The following is a 22,805-nucleotide window of genomic DNA, read 5'->3' on the forward strand; positions in this document are numbered from 1 at the left end:
TGGTTTCCCTAAATCTATTAAGCCGAATGCCGGAATGCTTCCTCTGAAAAGCACACTGCCTGTTTCCTCCCCCATATTTGGGTCATTCGGCCGTTTGTTCCTTCGCTAATAACCTCGTCGTCGACGGGACGTTAATCCCGATTTCTTCAGTTCCAATCGTGCTAGAAAAAAGGAAGAAAAAGCCCATAGCCAGTGTTCCAGTGGTGGCGACCTACGGTTCCTGATCAGATTATGAGTCCGTTAAATCTTCATGAATTTCATCAGTGTTATGCCCCAATCGTCGAGCAGTTTTATTTTTCTTCTCCTCCGAATACTGAAACGGTGACTGTCAAAATTATCACACTCCGTCTACAAAAAAAGCGTAAATTCTTGTGCACTAGGGTGTGCAGTACAGTTTGGCGATGATGCAGCAGTGAACATTAACTCCAGCCGTATCAGTGCTTCCAGACAAATGATAATGCACGCCGGCAACATCTAATACTTCTGGGTTGAAACGTAACGTGGACGAGGTGTTACCCAAAATATCCTGCGCCCCCCCCCCACCTTTTCCCCCTTTCATTGCGCCAGTCGTGAATGGTTCGCAGAAAATTGACTCTTCCAGAACTCCTGGAGTTTTAACAGCAAACCACATCATGAGCAGAACGCATCTCTTGCAGCTTCTGCCACTGGAATCGGCTGAGCATCTCCGTGACGCTTTGGCGCTTACTAAATGAACCTGTAACGAAACACACAGCTGTTCTTCTCTATTTCCTCTATCAGTTCCATCTGGTACGATCAGACGAGCAATATTCAAATATGGGTCGAACGAGGATTTCGTAAGCAACCCCTTTCGTGGGTGGACTGCACTTCCTAAGGAAGTGTTTCAAGCAGTGAGTGAAGAGACTATTTTAACTGTGATCCATCCGTTGCGTGGAAACTTAAAAGTGACCGAAAATCAAATTACACGATTGATACAGCTTATAACAACCTTAAAACAGGCTTTCATATATAGGTTAGAGCCGTGCATGGCGGAATAATCTTCGGTAAACCAGTGATTTGTCTTCGTTTCTGGAACTACGCCAGGTCACTTTATCAAGTTTTGCTTGTGCAAAAATTATAAGTGCTAGGAATAGCTCGGAGGCAATGTGTATATGTCCTCCATTACAGCGGCCGGACTTCGCAAGATGAATGACCTCGGAATGAAAGATAGCTACAGGGGACACGTCATTGGTTTTGAATTACTGATCAGTTAAATCCTGTTTTGCGAATGAATGTGAGCCGGTGGCCCTTATTCAGACTGTTTTATAACTGTAGCAGTGGTTTGTCGCTGCTTTCTGTGGAACATGTCAACACCCGTACAGCAGGTTCTGGAACAGCAGCGGTCAACTGAAATCTGGGCACATGTTTGTCTTGATCTGTCACCAAGGACTGCTGGAATTGGTCTGCGTGCAGCAGTGCTAAAATCTCATGTACATCTAGACGTGTTACCACTGACACCATGACACCGTCAAGCACAGCTACTCTGGTGTCGTCAAAGAGTCGACTTGTGGAATGGCACTCTTTGTCTTCAGTGATGAGAGTAGTTTTTGTCTGCATGGGAGTGATGGATGTACACGTGTACGGCGTAGATATGGTGATCAGCCTATTCTGGAGTGCATTTGCCCACCACACATACTTCCCAGACCAGGCTTCATTGTGTGTGTGTGTGGGGGGGGGGGGGGGGCGGGGCATCAGTTACAACTCGTGGTGTTTCTGCTGGGTAAAGTAACCGGTGACCGCTACACTGCACAGGTCGTCATCCTCATTTATTCGACAAGATGATGTGATTTTTCAGCAGGATAATTCACGTCCCCATAAGACTGCTGGAGCGCAACGTGCTCTTCATGGTGTACAACAACTGCGCTGACCAGCAAGATCACCAGATCTCTCACCGTTTGGAACACGTGTGGGACATGATGAAGTGGGAATTAATTAGTTCAGCAGAGCATACAAGAATCATTGCCACATTGCAAGAAAAGGTGCAAGGTGTTTGGGACAATCTGTTACAGGATCCCAACCAAAACCTGTACGATCGTTTGCATGTGAGAATACACGCCTGCGTTGCCTCCAGACTGGGTACACTGTATATTGATGCCACTGTTTGAGCTCCCTTCACTGGAACCTTTGTGTCTCATTTGGTCAGCCTACAGACGTTTCCTGCGGAGCAACACGTCCCGTAATTTGTGTAGTGCCTCGCACATCAATGATAGCGCGCGGGTTCAGGCCACAGGCGCAAGTGAAATGGAATTCGTGCGACACCACGGAAGTTACGTGGGCGAGACGAAGGCCTTCTATCGGCTGGTGGCGTGCGAGGATGAATAGTTTTCGTCACGCAATAGTTGAGGAGATCATTGCCGGGACTCCAGTGGAAGTACCCACCTTAACTAATCCTACCGCATACGCTGATTGCGCAATGGCGCCGTGTAGCAAGCGCCTGAGCGATTGAGGAAACACTTTTCGCGTCGCAGCACGATTAGCACTTTCTCCGTACAGTTGACGCCTCCCTGTATCGGAGCGCGGAGAGCGCCGTTTGGCGCCGCTTCACACGGCGTGTCTGCGAGCCGCCCCCACGCCCGCCGTCGCAGTGGGGGCGCGGCGGAGCGCTCTTCCGCGTTTCATAACTCCGCCGGCCGCTGCATCGCCACGGCTGGCCGCGTTCGCTACGCTCCGATCATTAGCTCTCAGCGAGCGGGTCTTCCGGGCGGCCAAACACCGCCTACATCAATCAGGAAGCGGGAAAACTTAACCTTTTAACGCCTGTGACAGCCGCACGTTGTGGTTTCACGTATTAATGGAATCGACCGCGCGAGCGAGCTAGCGCCGTTGTAAATGGAAATGCGATATCAGCGAACGGACGCACGACACGAGACTAAACGCCACAATGTAAAGTCGTGCACCATCTATTCAAAATTATCCGGACAGTTATTAGTGGACATTAATAAGGTGTTTGTTCACCTTTCGCCATTCTGAAGGCCTGAACTCTGCTGCGTACTCTTTCAGTGAGGTATCAGAATGTATTGTGGAGTAATGGCAGGCCATTTTCCCTCAAGAACCGAAACCACAAAAGGTAGCGACGTTGGACGCTGGGGTCTGGAGCGAAATCAGTATTCCAACAGTCCAACTCATCTCAGAGATGTTCCGTTCGGTTCAGGATGGGCTCTGGGCAGGCCAGTCCATTTAAGGAATTTTTTAAGTGATGTAATCTTGCTTTCAGCTTTTACACTTTTATTTTAGGACTGAAATTTTGTCATTAAGCTATTTTCAAGCATAAGATTCTGACATAGGTTTACATGCAAGTCAAAATTTTACGCTTGAAAATGGTTTAATGCAGAAATTGAAGCCGGACACTGTGGCCGAGCGGTTCTAGGCGCTTCGGTCCGGAACCGCGCTGTTGCTACGGTCGCAGGTTCAAATCCTGCCTCGGGTATGGATGTCTGTGATGTCCTTAGGTTAGATAGGTTTAAGTAGTTCTAAATCTAGGGGACTGATGACCTCAGATGTTAAGTCCCATAGTGCTTAGAGCCATTTGAACCGAAATTGAAATCGTAAAATAAAATTCTAACAGTGAAAACAAGATTCATCATTTAAAAAAAAATTGTAGAAGTTGAGGACACATTTTATAAGGAAGTAACGCATTTCAGGAATGTTATTGTGCACAAACCATTGTTTCACAGATGCTGCTTCCTGACGTCTGTGTTTTCATGGTGATACAAAGAATCATTGTCTTCGAACTGCTCCTCTCCAGTACGCAGTACACAATGCTGGCAAATGTGTTCGTATCCTTCCTAATTTAGCGCACTAACTGAACCGCAGCCTAACAACGAAAAACACCCTCGTACCGTAACACCACGTTCTCCGTGCTTACACGCAGTGGCAGGTAACGTTCTGCACGGATCCGCCAAGCCCAAACTCTTCCTTTGGACTGCCAAAGATTATAGCGTGATTTATCACTCCAGATCACTCGTTTCATGTCATCCACTGTCCAGCGGCGTGGATTCTTGCACCACGTCAAGAGTTGCATCGCAATGACTACAGAAATGTCTGGCTTATAATAGCTGCTCGAAATTTGTACTCCATTCTTTTTAATTTGCTATGCACAATCATTGTGCTAGCTGGCCAACTGGTAGAACTAGGGAACTCACGAATGATTTCTTCCGCTGAGCCGCACGTGCGCGTGGTAGACGCACGGTCTACGGACGCCTTGACACGGTTAGCAAGGGTCCCCCCCCCTCCACCTCCCACCTTCCCCCTCCCTCCGGAGGTTCGAGTCCTCCCTCGGGGTTGGGCGTGTGTGTTGTCCTTAGCGTAAGTTAGTTTAAGTTAGATTAAGTAGTGTGTAAGCTTAGGGACCGCAGCAGTTTGGTCCCATAGCACTTACCACAAATTTCCAACTGTCCAAGTTTTCCGCTGATTTCATTGCGACTTTTTACAATCACACTTCGCAGTGCTCAACGATCTTCGTCGTCAGTACGTAAGGGTCTTGCTGTGGCTGTGGCTATTTGTTCGCGTTTCCACTTCGCAGTCACGTCATCAGCAGTCGACTTGGGCGCCGGCCGCTGTGACGGAGCGGTTCTAGGCGCTTCAGTCTGGAACCGCGCTGCTGCTACGGTCGCAGGTTCGAATCCTGCCTCGGGCATGGATGTGTGTGATGTCCTTAGGTTAGTTAGGTTTAATTAGTTCTAAGTCTAGGGGACTGATGACCTCAGATGTTAAGTCCCATGGTGCTTAGAGCCATCGACTTGGACAGCTTTAGAAGGATTGGAATGTCCCTGATGGATTTCTTACTCAGGTAACGTGTAATGAATATTCAACCTTCGAAGTGACCGAGCTGTCGTGACCGACCCATTCTGCCACTGGTTTTTCCCTACTGACAACACGATATTCCCCGGCAACATTTATACTGCAGGTCCATCTCTCGTAACATGTCATGATCAATTCCACATTCCATAGGGGTGATCGGAAACTTTTGATTGGATAGTGTATTTAGCATCCTCATTTTGGACGCGTCCTTTGTGCCGGTACTGCCTAAGTTAGAAGTACATATTTGTTTGTTGTTTTTAACGAATAAATTATCGCACATTAGTACTTTTCACATAAAATACAGGATTAATTTTACATAACAGAGTCGAATACTTGTTCCATATCTTCGTTCTGAAAACAATAAAAAATGCTTTTCCATATAATGCGATGGATAGCTGACTCACTAATTTTAAACGTTACTATTGGTATCCAGTTATACAGAGGGTGTAAACAATACGTTTACAAAATTTTAGATTGTTTCCAGGAGATAAAAAGACAAGTATTTTATGAGCCAAAATGACACAAATGTACTATTTTCCCGCTAGAGTCCATCAAATTTTGACTGTAGTGATGTTCAGAGACGATATTCACATTCTGTATGATGAATATTGTTTTAGAGATATTTTGCTGAAAATGTCCGTTTATTGTAATCACCAGGTGTTTCACGATTAATGGCTGCAGCTGTAGACAAACGGGGAGTCAGCTCTTCTGCAATGTCTGTCATTGTCTCGTACACCAAATGCTTCAACTTCTCCCACAAAAAGAAATCTATAGAAGGTCAGCAATATCTATAGATCAATATTCATCAGACGGCATTTTGAACACCATCTCTGAACATCACTAGCATCAAAAGCTTCATGGATACCTAGCGGGAAACCGGTGCACATGTGACATTTTTGTCACACAAGAAAAGGAATTGAGACTTCGATTGACTGGTTTACGTTTTATAGCTCCTCACTGATAATTTTAGGTAAGTTAAAATTTTGTTTCGTCTCGTAATGACGGCTCGCCGTCATTGATTCAACCTATGACAGGGTTCCTCGTTAAAGGGTTAACAGTCGCTTCAGGCGAATTAGTGTGCTAGACCCTCACACTGTCTTACCGCTTGTTACTGCTAATTTGGTAGTAAGCCATGGAACTTAGTGACATATGAACCCCAAAAGCCACTAGTTTATATACACTGCCTTTTCACCAGCAGCACTGTATAAAATTCAGCATAATGTACGAGCAGCAGCAGCAGCGCATGTAAAGAAAATGAGCGTTGCCAAGTATACATTAAAGTATGTTAACCCAGACGGCAGCCACCACACGCGCTCCGACAACACAACGGACACCTCGTAGTTTTTGTTGTCTGCTGCTACAGTTACTATTATGTTGGTAACGAATGCACATAAGCGTGTCGGCCATCGCACCAAATTTTTTTCGTAGATAACATTTACGTGGGGCATCGTCTGTTCTTTGACATAAGCCCACAGGAATATATTGTAATCGGTGAAATGATGCCAGTTCGTTATTTTAATACAGAGAGGACATTCATTATCGATAATGGTTTTTATCAACTGAGGAAGGCCGAGAACTTTGCCTAGCCATGACAAATGTTACTCTGCGACATTCTGTAATAACAGCCTATACAATATGACATTTATATACTCCAGAAGATGCAACTTAAAAGTTGCGAAACCGATTGTGTGAGTCTCTAACTGACTTAAGTTAATAAGCTACAGCAGACTATTGGACACTTCATTCAGCTTTATATTTTAATAGTTTTAGCACCTGTATGTAAACACCTATTATACTGTATGAATTGGTCAGTCACTTATGTACATTAAGCTTTGTTTACTCTGTTCGCGTCATCTCACGCCTCCATGTTACTCACCACTTTGAAGATACTTAGTCTCTCTTGTTACGACTGACTCAGTTATAACGTCTAGAATTCGTAGAGAGACCGTTTAACTGCTTCACTGCAAAAGAATTAACACTTGGTTTGAGTTTAGCTGATGGAAAATTAACTGTGCTGCTTGTAATTTATACAGCAAAACTTTAAGTGACTTACATCTCTATGAAGTGTCTCATCTTGTATCTCATATACTTTTCATAGACTAATGAGTGTCATAATAGTGTGTTGCAATACTTGCCATGCATTATTTGCTTACAGTTTCCATTAGTTACATACGATTTTGTACGTATTACAGTAATACCAATGTGTATTAAGGCAACAACATCAAGTTTTGGTCTCGACTTTTGTACAAATGAACGCCTACAAAAATAATATTTCGTCTAGAACCTACAAAACGTCATTTAGTCCAATTAGTTACAGCTTTGGAGGTGCTTCTGTTCTCGGAGGCGAAACGTTATAAAGGTATTAAGCAATATAGATGTACATATTGCATAAAAATTGTAGAAACTAACCCATAACACTTAAAATAATAATCCAAGAGATACTTTCGTGATAGCGAGGAAGACTGTACGACTGTGGTTCATCAGTGTAAGACACTCTGGAGGTAGTGAATATCTCAGGACCAGTCACTGCGACTGTTTCTTGCACGTACATGTTTCACCTACAGTTATTTTTAACATTCAGGCGAGAGACTGTGCGTGTGCTAACGTACTGTAACATAACGTAATGTAATGTACGTAATTCGGCTCTGCCCCCTGCTCCTTGCTTTGTCTGGTTGCGTCACACATGCTGTACGTTATCGCGAAGATCAGCATTGTTCTGTATCACTGAAAGCCCGCCGTTATCTCTGTACTGCTCTCTTCTATTCATAGCGGCGAACGTAGCTATCATGCCGTCACGCTATCAGTTCATCGCTACAAAGTTGTCCGCACACCGACACGTATGTTGAAACCGTTGATTACGTTACGAGAAACGAGGACATCTGTCGCCCGACTCGCCTAGTTAACCACACTGCGGTGACAATATTAAGAATGCCATCTGTTCAAGGGCACTTCATTGTAGATATTGGATTTGCACGTGATTGAGGCCGATTGGTGATTAAGAATTTTCATCCTTCGTAGTTGGTATTCATAGAGCGTGAAACAATTTACAAACGTGAAATGGAGTTGCGGTGTTGAGTAAAGCAGTTTTGGTTTAGTGGAGATGTGCTTTGCCGCGATCAGAACAGTAGAGGCTTCATACGAATGCAGCAATTGCAAGCAGGGTCTTTTTAACGCGATCCTACTGTATCAATAGGTGTATTGTAGAAGTGATACAGAGTGGAAGATGCTTGTGTTGTCTTTCTACGCTTTAGGACGACTTAGCTTAAGGTTCAGTGAACTTCGGAAACAAAGCCGAGAAGCGTGAGATTTGGTACAGAGATAATCAATGATTAACGCATTTTGCTAAAGCTGCCGTGATAGCTTATTACCACTATCTTTCTTCCTGTTTATGTTCATCCTTGTTCTGTTCACTGCTGTCTTCAACTCTTCTTTCTGTATCCTTACGTCTTACGTGCACGCCTGTTCGTAACCATGAGCAGCAGTCACGAACGCGTTTCTTAGTAAAATGACAACTACAGAAAGTGTCATTTCAGCACACACTGCATATTACGACGGCATAAGAAGCAGTAAAAGGCTAGCTGCCATAGATTCGCGTGTCTGTGTGTAGTAATCTGAAGCCGTTCGGGTCTATCTACGTTTATTGGAAATGGCATTAATACGAGCCCCCAGCAATCAAGTCCCAAAACTACAGTTCAAATGGTTCAAATGGCTCTGAGCACTATGGGACTCAACTGCTGAGGTCATTAGTCCCCTAGAACTTAGAACTAGTTAAACCTAACTAACCTAAGGACATCACAAACATCCATGCCCGAGGCAGGATTCGAACCTGCGACCGTAGCGGTCTTGCGGTTCCAGACTGCAGCGCCTTTAACCGCACGGCCACTTCGGCCGGCAACTACAGTTCCTGTAAATATACGAGTACTTATCTTGCAGTGCTTGGTTGTCCAGGATCGGACGCTTCATTTTTTGAAGCGTTTCTTAACTTTCATTTATGTGGCGTCCAGGCGTAAACAGCAATAACTGAAATTCTCTGAGCTATCTCGCCCCATGAGTGTTGCCACCCTGACACTGGGCAGAAACAATGCAATGGAATCTAGAAAAACATGCATGTCTGCTTACTACCGCTGTCGATAGCGTGCCAAAACTCACAGCAACTCCCAAGATTCACTTCAGGCTGCTTCGCTTTGTTCTTATTGCTTGTTACGTCATTTCCTTGTGTCAAACAAGTCATACAAGCCCAATGCCAGAATTATGACGTGTCTTATGAATCATATAATTTCAAGTTACGCTGATGACCACTTGCACGGATAATTCAGTACATCTAAAAGACAGTCGGGAGTCGATCACAAACTGCCGGTTGTGTTGGCATGCAAAATGTGTTTAAAATATACTTGCGAACCCGGTAACGCTTTGCAGTTGATAAATATATATGACAATTTGATATACGTCCTAAACTACTCCTCGTCTCTCTGTCCGTCCATTACATCCTCCCACTCTTCTTGTCTGTCACCAGCTCCCCCCTCTCTCACTCGTCTCTTCCTCCCCCCTCTCTGTCTCTTTCCATGCCCATTTACTCTCGCCCCCTCTTCCCTGTCCGTCTCCTCTTACACCCCTCTTGACCTTGAGCCTTGTCTATTGCTGCTGCAAACGAAACCTTGATTGGGAATCGAAGTCACTTAAAATGAATGGGTAAATCGGATGGGATCTTTGGTATGGGATATGAGAGAGAGCTCTCCAGCTGGGGGTATGGGAGAGACCTCTCCTGCCGCTGGATCTGTCAGGACAATAGCTTCAACGACAGCGCCTTTATTTTAATATTTGCCTCCCCAACTCGCGTATCATCTCTGTGACACCCTCTCTTCTGTTCTTTGGACTTCTTCGATATCCTCCGTCTGTCCTATTTGTTTAGGATACCCCACCGCAAAATAATACTCTTATCAGAGGACGGACAAGCACAGTGTAAGCAGTCTCTTTAGTAGAGCTGTTGCTTCTTCTAAGTGTTCCGTTAATAAAAAGCAGTCTTTGGTTTGCCTTATCCCAACAATATCTTTGTGATCGTTCCACTTGTAATTTGTTCATAATTATATTTCCCAGGTATTTAGTTGAATATAAAACCTTTATATTTGTGTAATATACCATGTAATCGAAATTTAACGGATTTCTTTTAGTGCTCATGTGGATGACCTCACACTTTTCCTTATTCACAATCAATTGCCACATTTCGCACCATACACACATGGTGTCTAAGTCTTTTTTCCGTTGGCACTGGTTTTCTGATGACATTACTAGAAGGTAAATGACAGCATCATTTGCAAACAATCAAAGAGGGCTGCTCAGTTAATCATTGATATAGATAAGGAATAGCAGAATGGTTATAACACTTCTACATCTACATACATACATACATACATACATACTCCACAAGCCACCGTATGGTGGTTGGCGGAGGATACCCTGTACCACTACTACTCATTTCCTTTTATGTTCCATTCGCAAGTAGAACGAAGGAGAAACTACTGTCTATATGCATCCGTACAGGCCCTAATTTTCGAACCAACGAATCTAAGAGCTCGCCTATTAATAACGTCGATGTACTGCTTTAATCCGACATGGTGCGGATCCTAAGCACTCGAGCAACACTCAACAACGGGCCCTGCTAGTGTCCTATATGCCGCCTCCGTTACAGAAGAAACACACTTCCCTAAAATTCTCCCAATAAACCGAAGTCGACCATTCGCCTTCCCTACTACAATCCTTACATGCTAATTCCATTTCACATTTTTCTACATTTAGAGCTAGCTGCCATTCATTTATCACACGAGTTAGAAATTTTGTCTAAGTATCTTGTATCCTCCTGCAGACACTCAACGATAAAACCTGCTCATACACCACAGTATCATCAGCAAACAGCTGCAGACTACTCCTTACCCTGTCCGCCAGGACATTTATGTATATAGAATGTAACAGCAGTCCTATCATACTTCCCTGGGGCACCCCTGACGTTACCCTTGTCTCCCTTGGAGAACGCCAGATGTAACTTCTGTTTTAGTCGATGACTTTCCGTCGATTACTACGTACTGTGATCTTTCTGACAGGAGCCGGCCGCTGTGGCCGAGCGGTTCTAGGCGCTTCAGTCCGGAACAGCGCTGCTGATACGGTCACAGGGCATGACTGTGTGTGACGTCCTTAGGTTAGTTCGGGTTAAGTAGTTCTAAGTCTAGGGGACTGATGACCTCAGATGTTAAGTCCCATAGTGCTTGCAGCCATTTGATTTCTGACAGTCGCACATCTAAGGCAATACTCCATAGGAACACCATTTGATTAGACGTGCCAAACGCCTTCTGTAAATCCAGAAATATGGAATCAATTTCAGATCCCCTCTCAACAGCACTCATTACTTCGTAAGAATAAAGAGCTATTTCCACGAGAAGGATATATTCTGAATCGGTGCTGACTTGATGTCAATAGACTGTTTTGTTCCAGCTAATTCATAATGTTCGAATACAGTATATATTCCAAACTCCTACTACAAATCGACGCCGCTGATAGGGGTTTGTAATTCATTGGATCACTCCTATTTCCTTTCTTGAGCATTGGTGTGACCTGTGCAGCTTTCCAGTTTTTAGGTACTGAGTTTTCGTCGAGTGAGTGGTTGTGTATGATTGTTAAGTATGGAATTATCGTATCGTATATTCTAAAAGGAACTTAACTAGTATGCGGTCTGCAACGGAAGACTAATCTTTATTAAGTGGTTTTAAACTGCTTCGCTACACCGAGGGTAGCTACTTCCAAGTTACTCATGTTGACGGCTGTTTCCGATACTAATTCTGATATATTTACTTCGTTTTCTTTGGTGAAGGAATTTAGGAAAACCGAGTTTAGTAACTTCGCTTTAGTAGCATTGTAATCGGTAATATTACCGCTGGTATCGCCCAGTGAAGGAATTGATTGTGCTTTGCCGCTGATGTACTTTACATACGATCAGAAGCTCTTTTGATATTCTGCCAGACTTCGAGACAGAGCTTCGTTGTGGAACCTAATTAACAGCATCTCGCATCGAAGTCCGTGCTGACTTTCGAGCTTCCGGAAAACATCGCGAATCTTGGAGATTTTGCGTTTTTTTTTAAATTTGGCATGCTTTTTTTTGTTGCTTCTGCAACAGTTTCTGACCTGTTTTTTACCACTGGATTCAGTACTTTCTTTTATTAATTTATTCGGTGTAAATCTCTCAGTCGCCACATCTGGTGTACATTTACACGTTTCGGAATGAGTGGAGAAAGGCGTCAAGCGAATTTTTGTCCGATTTTTTAAAAAGATATATATAACGGCTAAAAAGTAATTATTCTGTTGATATTGTCTTCTTCTGAAGTTACTGCGTCGTCTTGAGTAAACTACGTTGCATTTCTCCCTCTCTCGACTCTGTGGGATTCTAGCGCTACGCCGCCAGACTATAGCAGAGCTTCACGCGGAACTGTCCAGAGACAGCGTTTATGCAGGCGGTGAGGCTGGACAATGCGAGGTCACGGTGGGAGGTGGCGATCGCATTGCCACGGGCCTCCTGGCCTCCCGCTATTTATAGCGAGCGCTGCGTGTCTCGGCCTGCTAGGAGCGCCGAGCCGGCGGGCAACCCGCACTACATTGCGACTACACACGGTTGCAGAGTTTCCAACTCAGTCCGTACCTAAGCTACGCGGCTCGTGTGGGAAAGCATGACTGCAGCTTGTTATATCAGATTCCACACGACGCGCGACGGTACCTGTTATCTGCATCTGGACCAGCACCAGGAAAGTGACTCACAGAGTGGAGACACTTGGGTTACGACCTCTAGTTTTCGCGTATGTCATGACAAATCTAAGATGACTATTTTTATACATGTATTTTTGTACGTCCCGAGTACAACGGCGCAGCCTCTGTTATTATAGTAAAACAACTCTGTATATAATTCACTTCTAAACACAGATTAGTAAAATCAGCTGTTTCTATGATAGTAACATTTCTACAGCGTTTAGATCAGTTGTTGGCAGCGGGTGCGGTCATTTTGTGAATGGGGTCTTTTTTCAGGCTGGAATGTTTTCTGCTTCCGGTCAGGCAGCAACCTTCTCTACGGGGGTATGCCCTCAGGCGAGCAGCTGAGAAGTATCTTGTGATAAACATAACTTGTAACTACCTAGAATTTGAAACTTCCTGGCAGATTAAAACTGTGTGCCCGACCGAGACTCGAACTCGGGACCCTTGCGGGCAAGTGCTCTACCATCTGAGCTACCGAAGCACGACTCACGCCCGGTACTCACAGCTTTACTTCTGCCAGTATCCCGAGTTCGAATCTCGGTCGGGCACACAGTTTTAATCTGCCAGGAAGTTTCATATCAGCGCACACTCCGCTGCAGAGTGAAAATCTCATTCTGGATGCCTAGAATTTGTTGCAGTTTTCTTGATATCTGGTTTTCATGTTGTGTTATCCTCCGTCAGCTGGGAAATTCGCAAATTAGTGTATATAAAAATACTAACTTTTTACCTTCGGTTTCGCCCGCGTAGTATTGTAAGGATGTATTACCCCTCAAATAATGCCACAAGTAACACAAATAACGCATTTATAAATATGCAAAATTTGGTTGTAATTACTCCACACGTTTCTATGTTATGCTTCTGTATCAGCCTCTTGTCATCCACACCATAATGTGGTGTAGGTGATTCTTACCACATAGTGCTTCCTTCCAGAGAACAAATTATGTGTTTACCAAGTTTGGTTGAAATTGATTCAATGGTGTAGAAGGAGATCAATAAATCCCCAAAACTCACATGTATATGGTTCAAATGGCTGAGGTCATCAGTCCCCTAGAACTTAGAACTACTTAAACCTAACTAACCTAAGGACATCACACACATCCATGCCCGAGGCAGGATTCGTACCTGTGACCGTAGCGATCGCGCGGTTCCAGATTGTCGCGCCTAGAACCGCTCGGCCACTCGGCCGGCTCCCATGCATAAAACAGCTTCAGACGTCTGACACTTTACAACTGAGTTAATGTGTTAAATGTTTGCCTTTAAACGTGTAAGCGAGAAAAAGTTTAGGGAAGTCTTGAAATGATGCTCAGAGTTTCTTGGTAGTAGCCAAGTACTCTCATTATGAAACAACGGATGGGGCTCAACTGTAAGCAAAACATAGTTTTTCAGGCACCTCAGTGTTCATGAAGCCACTTCTCTTGAAGTATGCGTCGTTCAGTGATATAATTTTGCAGGTACATTAAGTGATATATGTAGATATTTTTATTATTTTATTTATTTATTCCATTGTAGACTGTTATATATAATTTAAACATAGGCTGAACTGATTGTTACACAAATTGTAGTTAACATTATTACTTCCTATGCCATACTACCTCCCGTCACTATAACTATTTCGAATAATAATAATAATAATAATAATAATAATAATAATAACATAAATAACAGACTTTGCAAACAACAAATAGAAACAGTAGATCACATCACAAGTGGATGTACAATACTAGCAAATACAGAATACCCCAGAAGACATGACAATGTAGCAAAAATAATACATCAACAGCTTGCCTTACAACACAAACTTATAAAACAACATGTTCCCACATACAAGTATGCACCACAAAATGTACTGGAGAACGATGAATACAAATTATACTGGACCAGAACCATTATAACAGATAAAACAACACCACATAACAAACCTGACATCATACTCACCAATAAAAAGAAGAAATTAACACAACTAATCGAAATATCCATACCCAATACAACAAATATACAAAAGAAAACAGGAGAAAAAATTGAAAAATACATCCTACTGGCTGGGGAAGTCTAGGACATGTGGCATCAGGATAAAGTTGACATTATACCAATCATACTATCAACTACAGGAGTCATACCACACAATATCCACCAGTACATCAATGCAATACAGCTACACCCAAACGTATATATACAACGACAGAAAACTGTAATTATTGATACATGTTCAATTACCCGAAAGTTCCTAAATGCAATGTAACATATACCGTACGGTTAAAAGGAAGTCACGCTTGATCAAGGTCCGCGTCACTTTCCATTTTTAACCAGACATAACGTCTGAGACAAGAAAGACATAAATAATAATAGCAATAATAATACAGTGAGACGGAAGGATTCATGATTGCAATACAGCATCAAACAATAAACACCAGATATTACAGCAAGCATATTATTAAAAATCCCAATACCACAACAGATAAATATAGACTTTGCAAAACAACAAATAGAAACAGTAGATCACATCACAAGCGGATGTACAATACTAGCAAAGACAGAATACGGCAGAAGACATGACAATGTAGCAAAAATAATACATCAACAACTTGCCATACAACATAAACTAATACAACACGTTCCCACATACAAGTATGCACCACAAAATGTACTGGAGAATGTGAATACAAATTATACTGGAACAGAACCATTATAACAGATAAAACAACACCACATAATAATCCTGACATCATACTCACCAATAAAAAGAAGAAATTAACACAACTAATCGAAATATCCATACCCAATACAACAAATATACAGAAGAAAACAGGAGAAAAAATTGAAAAATACATCCTACTGGCTGGGGAAGTCTAGGACATGTGGCATCAGGATAAAGTTGACATTATACCAATCATACTATCAACTACAGGAGTCATACCACACAATATCCACCAGTACATCAATGCAATACAGCTACACCCAAACGTATATATACAACGACAGAAAACTGTAATTATTGATACATGTTCAATTACCCGAAAGTTCCTAAATGCAATGTAACATATACCGCACGGTTAAAAGGAAGTCACGCTTGATTAAGGTCCGCGTCACTTTCCATTTTTAACCAGACATAACGTCTGAGTAAGGAAAGAAATAATAATAATAACAATAATAATAATTAGGAAAAACCGAAAAACTATTTCTGCCGTAAATAAAAACTAATCAGCTACCAAATCTAAGTATGTCTATTTCTCGTTCTTGTTTGTCACATGCAGGCAATATATGCAAAGAGAACAACTAGATTTGGTGCTAGGGAAGTAATAAATTAAAGCCTCATGCCTGATGTTGAAGTTTTACTGTGCGCCCTTTTAAGCAAAAGCTAGTTTTTCACGCATCTAAATGTTTGATGTCGTATCTCCTGAGCTATGTACCGTGCAATGATATAATTTAGCAGGTAAATTCGGTGGTATATGTGGATACTGCCTACAAACTGTGTTTCGAATAGAGTTGGTAGTAAAGAAGTACTAAATGAAAACTTCATGACTGACGCTGAAGTTTGACTGCATGAACAGCGAAAATGTTGTAATCAATAAACTTTAGTGCTTTCATCATTTAGAGAGAGTGTTAGCGAGAAAAAGGTTCGTAAGGTTTTGGAATTACGTCTAATCTTTTCTGGAAGTCGCCAAGTGCTGTCATTCTCGAATAGATATTCGTGCTCCATCAGTTAACGCTGCCTCAAGACAAACAAACAGTTTCTAACTGTAAAACTTACAGCGTTAAACGGCTCACATAAGATTATACCTGTTAATGAAAATATTATCATAGCGTAAATTTTTATATTCGGTTAATAACAACGCAAAGTACTGAGAATCGAATTTTTGTTGCCCTTACGCTGTAAGTGTCACTGGGTTCTGAGTTTCGGGATAGCGTTCTAGTAATTCAGATGTGGAGCATATGCTTATGCAAATATCGACTTTTTATTGATACATACAGAGGGATCATGAAGTCCCCCTATCGTAAGTCCTCATGTTCATAGATGGTCTCACTCTATTGATGTTGGAGCATGACAGAGGAGAACTTAGAGGTATTGTAACTATTCTTTATTATGTATGTGTCTATGTATCCATCAGCGTTTTCATAATGGAGTATGATTCTCCTCCACGAACGATGCGAAATTCTGCTCGACATCGCTGTTGTGACGGCAGTAAATGCACGTCGAACAGCAGTAAGAATGTTCGTCAGTTGTCTCGTAACGTGTGACAACAACCTCCCGTTTAATGAACCCCCATAATGCATTGCCACAAGATGAAACATTAGGGCTTTAGGGTGACCTCTCCAAAGATGCAGAACATAACCACGTCCAATCCATTTATAAGGAAATACCTCATTGAGATATTCTCTAACAGCCTTAGCGTAATGGGCTGATGCTCCATCCTGCTGGAAGTATATACGGCCGAGCAATCCCCGATCCTGCAGACGTGGAATGAACCAGTCACGTAACGAGGTGAGATATGCAATGTGATTCAAAACACTGTCGAAGAAATATTGAACTACCAAGTGGCTTACGGACATACCAGTCCATGTAATACCATGTGGTGGGTTGTGATAAAGTTCTTCATCAAAATGAGAGTTTCTCGCTTTTGCGCTGCGATATATTGCACACTCGTCCGAGAAAAACATGTTCGCCTTTGAAGGAAGAGTTGTAAAGACATCGAGCATTCGCCCACAAGCCTGATGATGTTATTGCATGCCATTATCACTCAATCACTCATTCCGTTTACAAAGGAATGTTTAAATACCTTTAACTTTAAATCATTCTTTATACGAGCAGTCCATAATTTTTCGGACCGGCACCCGGGATATATTTAATTTGCGTTCCGATATTTCGGCTGACGACTTGCAGCCATTCTCAAGGTGAGTCGCTTGCAAATTTTTAAAGCACTTTACATACTGTGGAATAAACGCTCATGCGTAATAGATAACACTAATTGGTACCAAGAGCGTCAGTCATAGATAAACCTGAGGCTTCTAAGGGTAAAACAAAGCAAGCGTAGAAGCGGTGAACAAACAGTGCTTATGAAGTATGTTGTTGATAATTATGGATAGCATGAAGACTTAGAATATTTTGTTTGTGAACGCAGACGTGGAATGAGGGTTTGGTTCAAATGGCTCTGAGCACTATGGGACTCAACTGCTGTGGTCATAAGTCCCCTAGAACTTAGAACTACTTAAACCTAACTAACCTAAGGACAGCACACAACACCCAGCCATCACGAGGCAGAGAAAATCCCTGACCCCGCCGGGAATCGAACCCGGGAACCCGGGCGTGGGAAGCGAGAACGCTACCGCACGACCACGAGATGCGGGCTGGAATGAGGGTTTCCCATGATTTGTTGAGCAAGAAACAATCCTACCGGTTGAGCATATTGTCTGCTATTTGTATTTCCACAACTTCCTTGACCATTGAATCCCAGTAAGATGAGGTTGTGGCCAGTATCTTAACTTCATCGTAATCCATGGAATGGCAGAAAAGTTGTCAGCCGAAATATCGGAACTGAATTAAAAATACGTCGAATGTACGCCCGAAAAATGATGGAAGAGCTTTTTCTCCCATCGGTTTTGGTGGGGAAGGATTCTGAAATCTTACAGTGAAATTATGCTAAATAGTTCGCATTGATTTTTCTGTATGGGTCGTTTGTGATCCCATTGCGATCTGTTTCTTCAGGGTGTAAGTGGATTCATCAGCCACGATTTAGATGTTTATCAGCACCAAAAACAATAAGTAAAACAGTTCATTAAAATCTCTGTAATACATACGGGATAACCGCATTTAGTCCGAGGAGTGTTCAGTAAGTAAAGCAACACTTTTTTTTGAAAGCAGGGTGGTTTTATTCAGGATTCCAATGCACCATATTATTCGCCACTCATTTGGCAACAAAACAATATTTTTCAATATAATCTCCCTTCGATGCGATGGCGTTAAGCCACCTTTCTGGGAGGGCGTGTACGCCTGCATGGTACCATACTATTGATCGACCTCGTAGCCAACGTCTTGCTGTATTAATAACATCCCCAACATCCACGTCCTGCTTCCCGTGGAGTGCATCGTTCGTTGGACCAAACAGATGGAAGTCGGAAGGGGCGAGATCTGGGCTGTAAGGTGGATGGCTCAAATGACTGTAAGCAGTATGGGACTTACCATCTGAGGTCATCAGTCCCCTAAACTTAGAACTACTTAAACCTAACTAACCTAAGGACATCACACACATCCCTGCCCGAGTCAGGATTCGAACCTGAGACCGTAGCAGCTGCGTGGTTCGGACTGAAGCGCCTGGAACCGCTCGGCCACCGCGGCCGGCGCTGTGGGGTGGAAAAACACAGCGAGCGTACACCTTTGAGTACTCCAACTGGAGGACGATTTTGTCAGCACTACCAACATAGACGTGCAGTTGAGCAGCGAGGTGTTTTTTTGTGATCCGTCGATCACCTCGAATGAGTGTGACCGCACATTGTAACATTGCAAGAGTCCCAGTTGTGTGCGGCCGGCCGGCACGCGGGATATCGGACAAGTTTGCGCGATCGTGATGCAATGATGACAGGCCCAACGACTCGCCGTCCTTTCGTTCTCTGCCAGGTCTCCGTAGACATTCTGCAAGCGTTCCGCCGAAAGAAATTCAATGACAGCTCTCTGCTTGGAACGCACCTCAGTTACAGACGCCATTCTGAGGGCTACGTATAGCACCGCCACCTAACGCAACTTCGTGAAACTATAGAGGCTGAACCGGTAATACTTCACAATGTCCCTCGACAAATTTTGCATTTTTTTCAGCCAAAATTGGCAGAGAAAAAAATGAGTTACATTAATTATTCGTACTTTTTTTTTTAGGGAGGGGAGGGGAGGTTGTAGTGGGCCCGCCACTAGATCAGTGTGTGAACGTGGTGTGTGTACCGAATATTTTCTTCCTGGTGACGCACTGTCTCGGGGGTGAGACAGTGCGACCCGGCCGCCTCGCGGTGCACTCTTGCCCGCGGCCTGGCGACGTCGCCTCGCCTCGCTCGCTTTCCCTGCCGTGTCCTTGTGGCCTGTCTGTCACGGGATAGTACAGGACAGGCGGCCTGCTTTCCCTGATCCGCCCCCGGCGCTGCTCCACATCGCGCCGTGTCGCCGCCCCGAGCAGGGACCACCACCCGCTGTTTACATGCACCGCTACCCACGACCCCCTTCTCCCGTCCGTCTCGACTTGCCTCCGTTGTCACCGCTGTCCCCAGACAGGTGAAATCGCGCGGAAACTGTGCAGAGATCGATATCGACACAGAGCACGGCCAACTGGGACGCTGGGAAACTATATCGCGCATCCGTAACCAACAGCGAGAAGCTGCACCTGAGAAAAATTATGTGCTGAATGTTATTTATTTTTTTGTACATGCGACTTCACAGTAATTGTAGACACATTTGCCACTGAAACTGAATACGCCTTCGGAAAGGTTTAAAAGACACGCCAAACAGTGACCCGTCCGTCTCCTCGAACTGGATGTCGAGTCAAACGTAGCGGCCACGAATTGTCCGTAAAACGCAAAAGAAAATACTTTTCAATAATGTGCCCGAATAGAACACCACATCGGGTGTTCCAAATTTCTAGAGAACTACAAAACGCTTTCAAAACTAGTCCAAAAAACGAGTCAACTTAATGTACCGATACCCGATGTCTGCTACGTCCCATGACTTGATGGTGGTATGCCGTGTGCCGTCACGCATGCGTAAACAGGAAGAGAGCAGAACAATGACAATACTTTTTATTCGTCGATGCTACGTTTTTGGAATGTATGTTGCTATACCAGACTGATCTGTAGCGTTGCCGAGGTTTAGATTAGGCCTAAAGATGACAATTTGGTTGAGAGTTGGCCAAGCGATATCGAACACTTCAGTTAATTGCAAAAAGGCGACAGTTCTTCCGTATCGTTTAAAACCTCGAATGTGATCCTTATAGTGTTAGGCTAATATAAAAATTGGTTGTGGCCTATTTCACTTCCGCTTTATTTCGTTGTCGTGCCTGGTACACCAAGAGATACAGTAAAATGGTTCAAATGGCTCTGAGCACTATGGGACTTAAGATCGGAGGTCATCAGTCCTCTAGAACTTAGAACTACTTAAACCTAACTAACCTAAGGACATCACACACATCCATGCCCGAGGCAGGATTCGAACCTGCGACCGTAGCAGTCGCGCGGTTCCGGACTGAAGCGCCTAGAACCGCTCGACCACCGCGGCCGGCGATACAGTAGAAATCGATTAATTTGGCATTATATTATCCAGACCCGTTAACTTTGTCTAATTCTTAAAATGAATCAGTCTAAGCGACTTTTGAACCATGAATAAATTGTACTTGGCTTTCAGACGTGTCAAGTGGTTAAAATGCCACGAGCTTTCGACAAAGCGCTCCCTTGTCAATGTCAAGTAGTATGACTGCCCGTGGGTTGCTGTTATCCCCTTATGTACACCAGCTGCTGGTTGTGACGTCACTGGTGCTCACGCGAGGCCAAAGAGATATACGGGCACTGGGGCGTACGTCACAGCACGCGACAATCGTTTACAGTGGGGAGCGAATTACTGTTTGAGACCACTGTAACACCGTAGCTGCGCTTCTAGATAGACTCACGCTCTCGATAACATACGTGAACACAGTAAATGACTTTATTGGCTACCTTTTCATTGATATACCGATTTCCCGCCTCCCACGAACGTAGCCGACCGTTCGCGATGTATCTCGGATAAGGGAACTAGCGTGACGTCGCAAATTCGTTGCCGGGCTCGTATTTCCTGTGGGCCCCAATCACGGAATCACTATTTGTATGGGCATATGTTGACTCGGCGTTTGATGCGCCCACTTCAACCTCACGATCGTTGGATCCCACGTCGCGCTGAACTGTAGGCCACCGTCTTAAGGATATTATTGGTGATTTCTATTTCGATGGCAATTATTGCGAGCCTATGACAGATGTTTCGCCAAGTTCGACCCGGTGACCATTTTCTACAGCATGTTCAGCTAACGCGTTTTTTTTTTTTTTTTTTTTTTTTTTTTTTTTTTTTTTTTTAGGGTAGCGTAGGCGATGAGACTTCTCATGATACTCCTGCACTGTTTACCCGACGTAAGACTGGCCACTCTCGCAAGTCATCTTGTAGACCCCCAACTATTATGAGACCTGCTGCGTCTTTAACTGCTCTCAGTAAATTGCCGTATTTTTGTCGGAGGCCTGAAGATCGATTTGATTTGGTGACTTTTTGGCAAGCGGTTTATCTTGCCCTAAACATAAGTCTTACGTGAGATCACTTCATTTATTTGGCGAACATTGTAGCCATTGTTCCTGGAGATCTTGCGGTGGTGATTCGGCTTCTGAATAAAGTTGACATCGTTTGGTGACATATTCCACCAGCAATGATAAAAATTAAGAAGGAGCTGAGCAGGTACTCGATTGGTGTAAACCTATATTACAATTCAGAAAGGGATGAACTCGGTTCACTGCGAAATACATTTTTCATACTTCGTATCTGAAGTGTTGCAAAGCCTATCAATTTTTACGTTGCCAGTCAATATCATAGACATAAGTGCCTTGAATACAACAAGGTATTTCCTTTAATAGAACGTTACATAGAGGGTTCTGCACTTTTTGGTACTTTTACAATATATCCCCTCTATGTAGAATTCGTTTTAATACATACGTCTAGAGATTGGTTCCTACCTTGGGATTTTTTACTGTGATGGCGTAAAGTGACTTCGAGTCCTCATAGCATATTACAACCATCTAGCAGAGCAAAAGGGTGTGTTACAATGAAAATTGATATGTATCTTTCGGCCACGAAAGGCAAATTTCCGGGTTAGAAAATCGGTTCAGTACGTTGGCATTAATCCCTCATTAAAGTTTATATTAGATCACACCCCGCTGGAGAGTGATATTTTAATCCAGAACCAACATTACTGGCGCAACAAATCTTGATAGAGAGAACTAGAAGATGATAAACTACATTACAAATTACCACTTCTTTTAGCCGATTGCGAAACCAAAAAGTAAACAACGTAATAAAGCGAAAGTGCTATTACTCTATGTAACGAAGCAGTGGAACAATAAGATGAATATTTAGCATTGACTTCCACTTTCGCAGAACAGAACTGAAAGACGCTTACGCAATGAAATCAAATCGCGAAATCTATTAGTGTAAACTTATG

At 43.4% G+C, this 22,805-nt stretch overlaps 1 protein-coding gene across 2 annotated transcripts in view; it reads left to right on the top strand.

The window, feature by feature from the left end:
• LOC126236956 (cGMP-dependent protein kinase, isozyme 2 forms cD4/T1/T3A/T3B) overlaps positions 1 to 22,805 on the top strand; it is a 582,919-nt gene that overhangs the window by 518,237 nt on the left and 41,877 nt on the right. The gene's annotated exons all lie outside the window — the stretch shown is intronic.

Source organism: Schistocerca nitens, chromosome 2, assembly GCF_023898315.1.
Source record: "Schistocerca nitens isolate TAMUIC-IGC-003100 chromosome 2, iqSchNite1.1, whole genome shotgun sequence".
Lineage (NCBI taxonomy): Eukaryota > Metazoa > Arthropoda > Insecta > Orthoptera > Acrididae > Schistocerca > Schistocerca nitens.